The following is a 6,936-nucleotide window of genomic DNA, read 5'->3' on the forward strand; positions in this document are numbered from 1 at the left end:
TTAGATTTATTTATTTATTATATGTAAGTACACTGTAGCTATCTAGGACACCCCAGAAGAGGGCATCAGATGTCATTATGGATGGTTGTGTGCCACCATGTAGTTGCTGGGATTTGAACTCAGAACCTCTGGAAGAGCAGTCAGTGCTCTTAACTGCTGAGCCATCTCTCCAGCCCCTAGCACTGTTTTTAAAAAGAAGCAAGTTACTGGGTGTAACAGTACATTCTAATCCCAGCACTCAAGAGGTGGGTGGATCTCCATGAGTTCAAATCCAGCCTGGTTTCCATAGTGAGTACCAGGTGCCCAATTTTTTGTGTTTCTTAACTTTGCACAGATAAAAGTTAAAGAATTTGGAGCCAAACCAGTTGTGGTGATGCACGTCTGTATTTCCAATACTCAAAAGGCTGCGAGTCAAAGAGGCTCAAGTTTCAGACCAGCCTGAAACTGTATAGTGAGCTCTAACAAGCCTGAGATAGAGCAAGGCTCTCAAACTTCGAAGTGCAGGCTGAAGAAATAACACAGTGCTTGCATGCAAATGCACTGCTCTTCCAAAGGAGCTGAGTTCAGTTCCCAGCACCCATACCAGGTTGCTGATAACCACCTGTAACTTTAGCTCTGGAGGCATCCAGTGCCCTGGCTTCTGTGGGCACCTGCACTTCTGTACACACACACACAGACACATACAAATAATTTAAAAAAATAAATTTACCTGGGCATGGTTGTAGTCCCAGCTTTCAGGGGGCAGAGATGGGCAGATCTCTTGTGAGTTCTAGGCCAGCCTGGTCTACAGAGCAAGTTCCAGGACAACCAGGACTAGACAGAGAAACCCTGTCTTGAAATTAATTAACTTTAAAATAAACTCTGAGAGATGACTCAGCGTTTAAGAGCACTGACTGGTCTTCCAGAGGTCCTAAGTTCAATTGCCAGCAACCACATGGTGACTCACAACCATCTGCAGTGGGATCCGATGCCCTCTTGAGGTGTGTCTGAAGACAGCTACAGTGTACTCATACACATAAAATAAATAATTCAAAACAAAAATAAAAATGAACTCCAAAGCACACAGCCTTAATTAGTACACACCCAATGTACTCCAAACAGGGTTTTACAGATTGAAAGGGCAAATGGCAGAGCCGAGGAAATAGTTCTGTTAGTGAACTGCTGCCACACACATACAAGGACCAGGATTAGTCAATCCCTGCACTTTCTACTCTGCCCCACGTGGACATCTAAGCCACTGACCCCACTCGATGGGGGGGTGGACAGGGGCAGCCCCTGACGTGGGGGCCCCAGAGTGATACCAGTTATGGGTTATGGGAGAGAGGGCTGATGGAGAGAGGTTCCCACGCAGGCGAGAGTAAGTGCAGCGGGCCGTGATGAACAGAGACAATCTATGACTTTAGAGCTTTATTATAGAAAGGCAGGGGGAAAGAGAGAAGGTGGAAAGAGAGAGAGAGAGAGAACGCAGCCATGGCCAAGAGGAGACAAAGGGGAAGGGGAAAGAGAGAAGAAAGGCTAGAGAGGAAGAGGGGGAGAGAGGAAGAGAGAGTAGAGAGGGAAAGGAGAGAAGAGGAGAGGAGAGGAGAGGAGAGGAGAGGAGAGGAGAGGAGAGGAGAGGAGAGGAGAGGAGAGGAGAGGAGAGGAGAGGGGCATAAGAGCAAGAGAGCAAGAAGAGTGAGAGAGCAAGGAGGGGCCAAACAGCTATGCTGCTATCTTTTCTGTTGCTAGGTAACTGGGGAGGAGTCTAGCCTGAAGGTCAGAAGCTTGGGACATTGCCTATGTGACTACTAGCCATGCTTCTCCTGTGGGGGCTGTGGGGGCGGTAACTTTGACAGAAGCCAGGGTTCCAGGAGACATGAGAGAACTCCTTCTGTCCCATGTAGGTGAATTATCACCACCGGGTCCCGGGGTTCAACATCTATCCTCATGTGGAAACCAGGCTGTCTGTGCATAGCCCAATGTCCCACACTCCTCCTCTTCCTCTTCCTCTTCCTCTTCTTCTTCTTTAGTGTGTATGGATTTTTGCCTATGTGTATGTCTGGGCACCCACCTCTCTGGTATCTGATGTTCATGGAGGCCAGGAGATGATCCCTGGAACTAGAGTTACAGACATTGTGAGCGAGTGCTGGGAATTGAACCTGGGTTCTTTGGAAGAGCGGCCAGTGCTCTTAACCACTGAGCCGTTTCTCAACCTAACTTTGGTTTGTTGTTGTTGTTGGGGTTTTTTTGTTTTTGTTTTTTGTTTTTGCAAGACAGGGTTTCTCTGTATAGCCCTGGCTGTCCTGGAGCTCACTCTGTAGACCAGGCTGGCCTGGAACTCAGAAATCCTCCTGCCTCTGCCTCCCAAGTGCTGGGATTAAAGGCATGCGCCACCACTGCCCAGCTCTCACTTTGTTTTTTTAAGCCAGTCTTTCAGTGGCTTGGAATCCCCTAAGTACGCTAGGCTGACTGAGTGAGCCCAAGAGATCCATGGATCTCCAGCTTCCCAGCACTGGAACCGCAAGGGGGACTCAGCTTTTCACTATGGCCTAGGGATCAAACTCAACTCTTCTTGCTTACAAGGTAAGAGCGTTACCAAGTGAGACATCTCTACAGTCTGCTATTCAACCTCAAAACATTATGGTGGCAGTCCAAACGGAGTCTTAAAAGATAGTTTCAGGGCTGGAGAGGTGGCTCAGCGGTTAAGAACACCAGCTGCGGGCTGGTGAGATGGCTCAGTGGGTAAGAGCACCCGACTGCTCTTCCAAAGGTCCAGAGTTCAAATCCCAGCAACCACATGGTGGCTCACAACCACCCGTAATGAGATCTGACTCCTTCTTCTGGTGTGTCTGAAGACAGCTACAGTGTACTTACATATAATAAATAAATAAATCTTTAAGAAAAAAAAAGAACATCAGCTGCTCTTCCAGAGGTCCAGAGTTCAATTCCCAGCGCCCTCATGATGGCTTACAACCATCTGTAATGGGATCTGATGTGTCTGAAGTACCGCATACTTATATATAAATAAATAAATAAATATTTTAAAAGAGAGAGAGAGTCACCTGCCTCTCCCTTTTAAATGCTGGGAGGAAAGAAATATACCACCCCAGCCATCTCCAACATTTTTTAAATATTTATTTTCTTTTATGTATGTAGGTGGTTTTGCATGCATGCATGTACGTATGTCTGTACCTCACATACATGCAGTGCCCACAGAGACCAGAAAAGGGTGTTGGATCGTCTGGAGCTGGAATTACAGAGATTGTGAGCCACCATGTGTGTGCTGGGAAATGAACCCAGGTCCTCTGGATTGATTCACGATATTCTATTTAAGGAGCTCAACTAGCTTAGCCTTTAACTACGTTACAGATAACAGAGCTGAGATCCAAGCCAGGCATTCTGGAGCACAGCTGTGATTCCAACACTTGGGAGGCTGAGGCAGGATGATTTTAAGTTCACAGGTAATGTGGCCTATGTAGCAAAATCCTGAATCAAAAAACAAAAAAGCAGAGCTGGGTATAGACCTTAACTGCCTCGCATGCTAGAGGCCCTGGTGGGTTTAATCTCCAGCTCTGCAAACAAACAAACAAGCAAACACCGCCCGCTGACGTAACCGTTAGTGAATTTGTCCCTCTGTGAGGGATGATGCTAACGCTGCTTTACATCGCCAATACTTTTGTAATACAATGGTAAAGGCTTAGAATGCTCTTTCATTTGTTTCATTGTTTGTTTTTCTTTTTCTTTTTTTTTTTTAAAGACTTATTTATTATCTAAGTACACTGTAGCTGTCTTCAGACACACCAGAAGAGGGCATCAGATCTCATTACGGGTGGTTGTGAGCCACCATGTGGTTGCTGAGATTCGAACTCAAGACCTTCGGAAGAACAGTCAGTGCTCTTACCTGCTGAGCCATCTCGCCAGCCCCTGTTTTTGTTTTTCAAGACAGGGTTTCTCTGTGTAGCCTTGGCTGTCCTGGAACTCACTCTGTAGACCAGGCTGGCCTCGAACTCAGAAATCCTCCTGCCTCTGCCTCCCAAGTGCCAGGATTAAAGGCATGCGCCACCACTGCCAGGCCGCTCTTTCATTTCTGCACTCTGTCCTAATTTACTTTTTGCCAAGAATTATCTAGGCACGGCCAGGACCGGGGCTGAGTGTATTAAAGAGATTGTCTCAAAAGCCTGGTGATAGGGGCTGGAGAGATGGCTCAGCGGCTAAGAGCACTGACTGCTCTTCCAGAGGTCGAGTTCAATTTCCCAATTTCCAAAACCACATGGTGGCTCACAAACATCTGTTATGGGATCTGATACCCTCTTCTGGTGTGTCTGAAAATAGCTACAGTATACTCACTACTCACATATATACGATAAGTAAAACTTTGCGGGGGGTGGGGGGGGAAGCCTGGTGATTTGAGTTCGATTCCTGGAAGACCCGGTAAAAAGGAAGACCCATCTCCTGAATGTTGGTCTATAACCTCTCTATGTACACTGTAGCACGTATGTGTCTGTACACACACACACATACACAGATCCGTACACATACACCATCATCAGCATTATCATCACACACACACACCACGCAGGCACACAATGGTAATAATAAATAAGATTCAAAATAAACATAGCCAACCATGGTGGAGGCCACATATAATTTCAGCACCTGAGAGGCTAAGGTGGAAGATCGTAAATCTGAGGCCCATTGGGCTACGTACCAAAGAATACTGCCTCGCTGCTCTAACAGTGTTTTATAATTCATAAAGCACTCTCGGCAAATCCTCTCCTCTGACTGTTTCATCACCCCCGTGATGCAGGCCACATTATCCCCACGTAGGAAACAAGAAAACTAAATCTCGAACCGGTTAAATAATTTATCCAAGACTACAGATTTATTAAACGGTCTGTTCTTTGCTTTGGAAGAAGACAATTCTTGTCCTTAAGGAGTTTGATGACGTTAAAAGGAAAGACTTGTAAACCTGAGACGGAGCAATTACACAGCAGCGAGTGAGAAAACGCTCCAGAGACCAGCACAGCTTAAACAACAGTCTAAAGGAATTCGGGGTGGGGGGGGGAGATTACAGAACGTCCAACTAATCAGCGAGGGGATAACCCTTAAGCCAGGTCATAAAAGACGTTGTAAGAGTCAGACTAGCAGACCGAAAAGAATTGCAGGAAAGAGCAGTGACGTCAGCAAAGATAGGAACATCGAAGCAGCAAATGCCCTGATGGAGAACTGGAGCCCGAAGGGTCTTAAGCAGCCGGATGCTACCCCGGTGATGGGAGAAAGACAAAAGTGTTCCTACTCTCTGTGCCTGAGCTAAGCGGGTCACCGCTGTGGGGTCACAGGAAGGAAAGAGAGAAAACACAAAACAAAACAAAAACACATCAAGTCCGAAGTGGAGAAGTGACTGGAGCCATGATGACCCCTAGATCTGTGCATGCAGCCCAGCTAAGCGGAACTTGCTGAGTCTCCAAGTCCTTCCTCGTTTGCTCCAAGCCCTTGTTTGGTTGCTTTTTAGTTTTGTCTTTGTTTTTTGCTTCTCGAAACAGAATTTCCCTAGCTGTCCTGGAACTCATTCTGTAAACCAGGCTGGTCTTGAACTCAGAGATCTACCTGCCTCTGCCTCCTGAGTGCTGGGATTAAAGGCGTGAAACACCAAGCATTTATTTATTTATTTATTTATTTATAAATTTATTATTTCATGTATATGAGTACACTGTCATTCTCTTCAGACACACCAGAAGAGGTCAGCAGATCCCATTACAGATGGTTGTGAGTCACCATGTGGTTGCTGGGAATTGAACCCAGGTCCTCTGAAAGAGAAGTCAGTGCTCTTAACCTCTGAGCCATCTCCCCAGCCCCTATTTATTTATTTCAAATGTGTGTGGTGTTTCCCCTAAATCTGCATCTTGTGCCTGCAAAAGCCAGAACAGCTTTGCTGTCAGCCTCAGTTTTGCTTTAGCTCCTGCCCCACATACATACACAATTTTTACAAAAAGATTTATTCATATGCCTGCATGTACATCTGCGCACCGGAAGAGGGCATGGGATTCCCCTGGGACTACGGTTACAGATGGTTGTAAACCACCATGTGAGTGCTGGGATTTGATCTCAGGACCTCTGGAAGAGCAGCCACTGCTCTTAACCACTGAGCCATCTCTCCAGTCCCATACACATAAGTTTAGAGCTAGAAAGATAGCGGTCAAGAGTCTATACTGCTCTTGCAGAGAACCCACATTGGTTCCCAGTATCCATGTCAGGTGACTACAGGTGACCACTTGTAGCTCCAGCTCCAGGGGATCTAACACCCTGTTTTAACCTCCTTGAGCACCCACACTCACATGTTCATGTTCCCAACGCACACACACACTTTTTAAAAGGTAGATAAGTCGATAGATAAAAGCCACGTTTTCAAGTGTAACTGAGGAGGTCTGGAATGTAATGGGTTAAAATTGTTCCTTTTCAACCCTCCCATACAAGACAGCGATTTTATCCTGTCCAAGCTTGTAAGTGCGGTTTAAACTGCCAAAGTCCAAAGTCCTTGCTTAGGGTTATCATCTTTTACAAATAAATGGAGGGGCAGATAAAGTTTGGATGCACATTTGAGACAAAGGAAGAGAATGGGGTGGGGGAGGGGTGGGGAGGGGTGGGATGGGGAGGGGGACAAAGGGGAAAAAAAAAAACAAACTTAAATGACATCTCATTCAGCCAGGACACCACATACATTTTTTACTTTAGCAAAAGCAAAACAAAACTAAACCCAACCAACAAAAGAGCTGAATGTGTTTCGGTCCCTGTGGTAGCCTAAGGATCTCGGAAGATAACCCGTGCCTGAAGCAAAGCAAAAACAAGGTCAGGGTGCACAGAAGACAGCTCAGGATCAGAGGACAGCTCTCAGGGGTTTGGCAACCTTGGGGGAATCTAGGGATTCTACTCAGGCCACCAAGCTGCACATGTGGGCCT

This window comes from Mus caroli, unplaced genomic scaffold (assembly GCF_978045245.1).
Source record: "Mus caroli unplaced genomic scaffold, Mus_caroli_1 scaffold_16, whole genome shotgun sequence".
Classification (NCBI taxonomy): domain Eukaryota; kingdom Metazoa; phylum Chordata; class Mammalia; order Rodentia; family Muridae; genus Mus; species Mus caroli.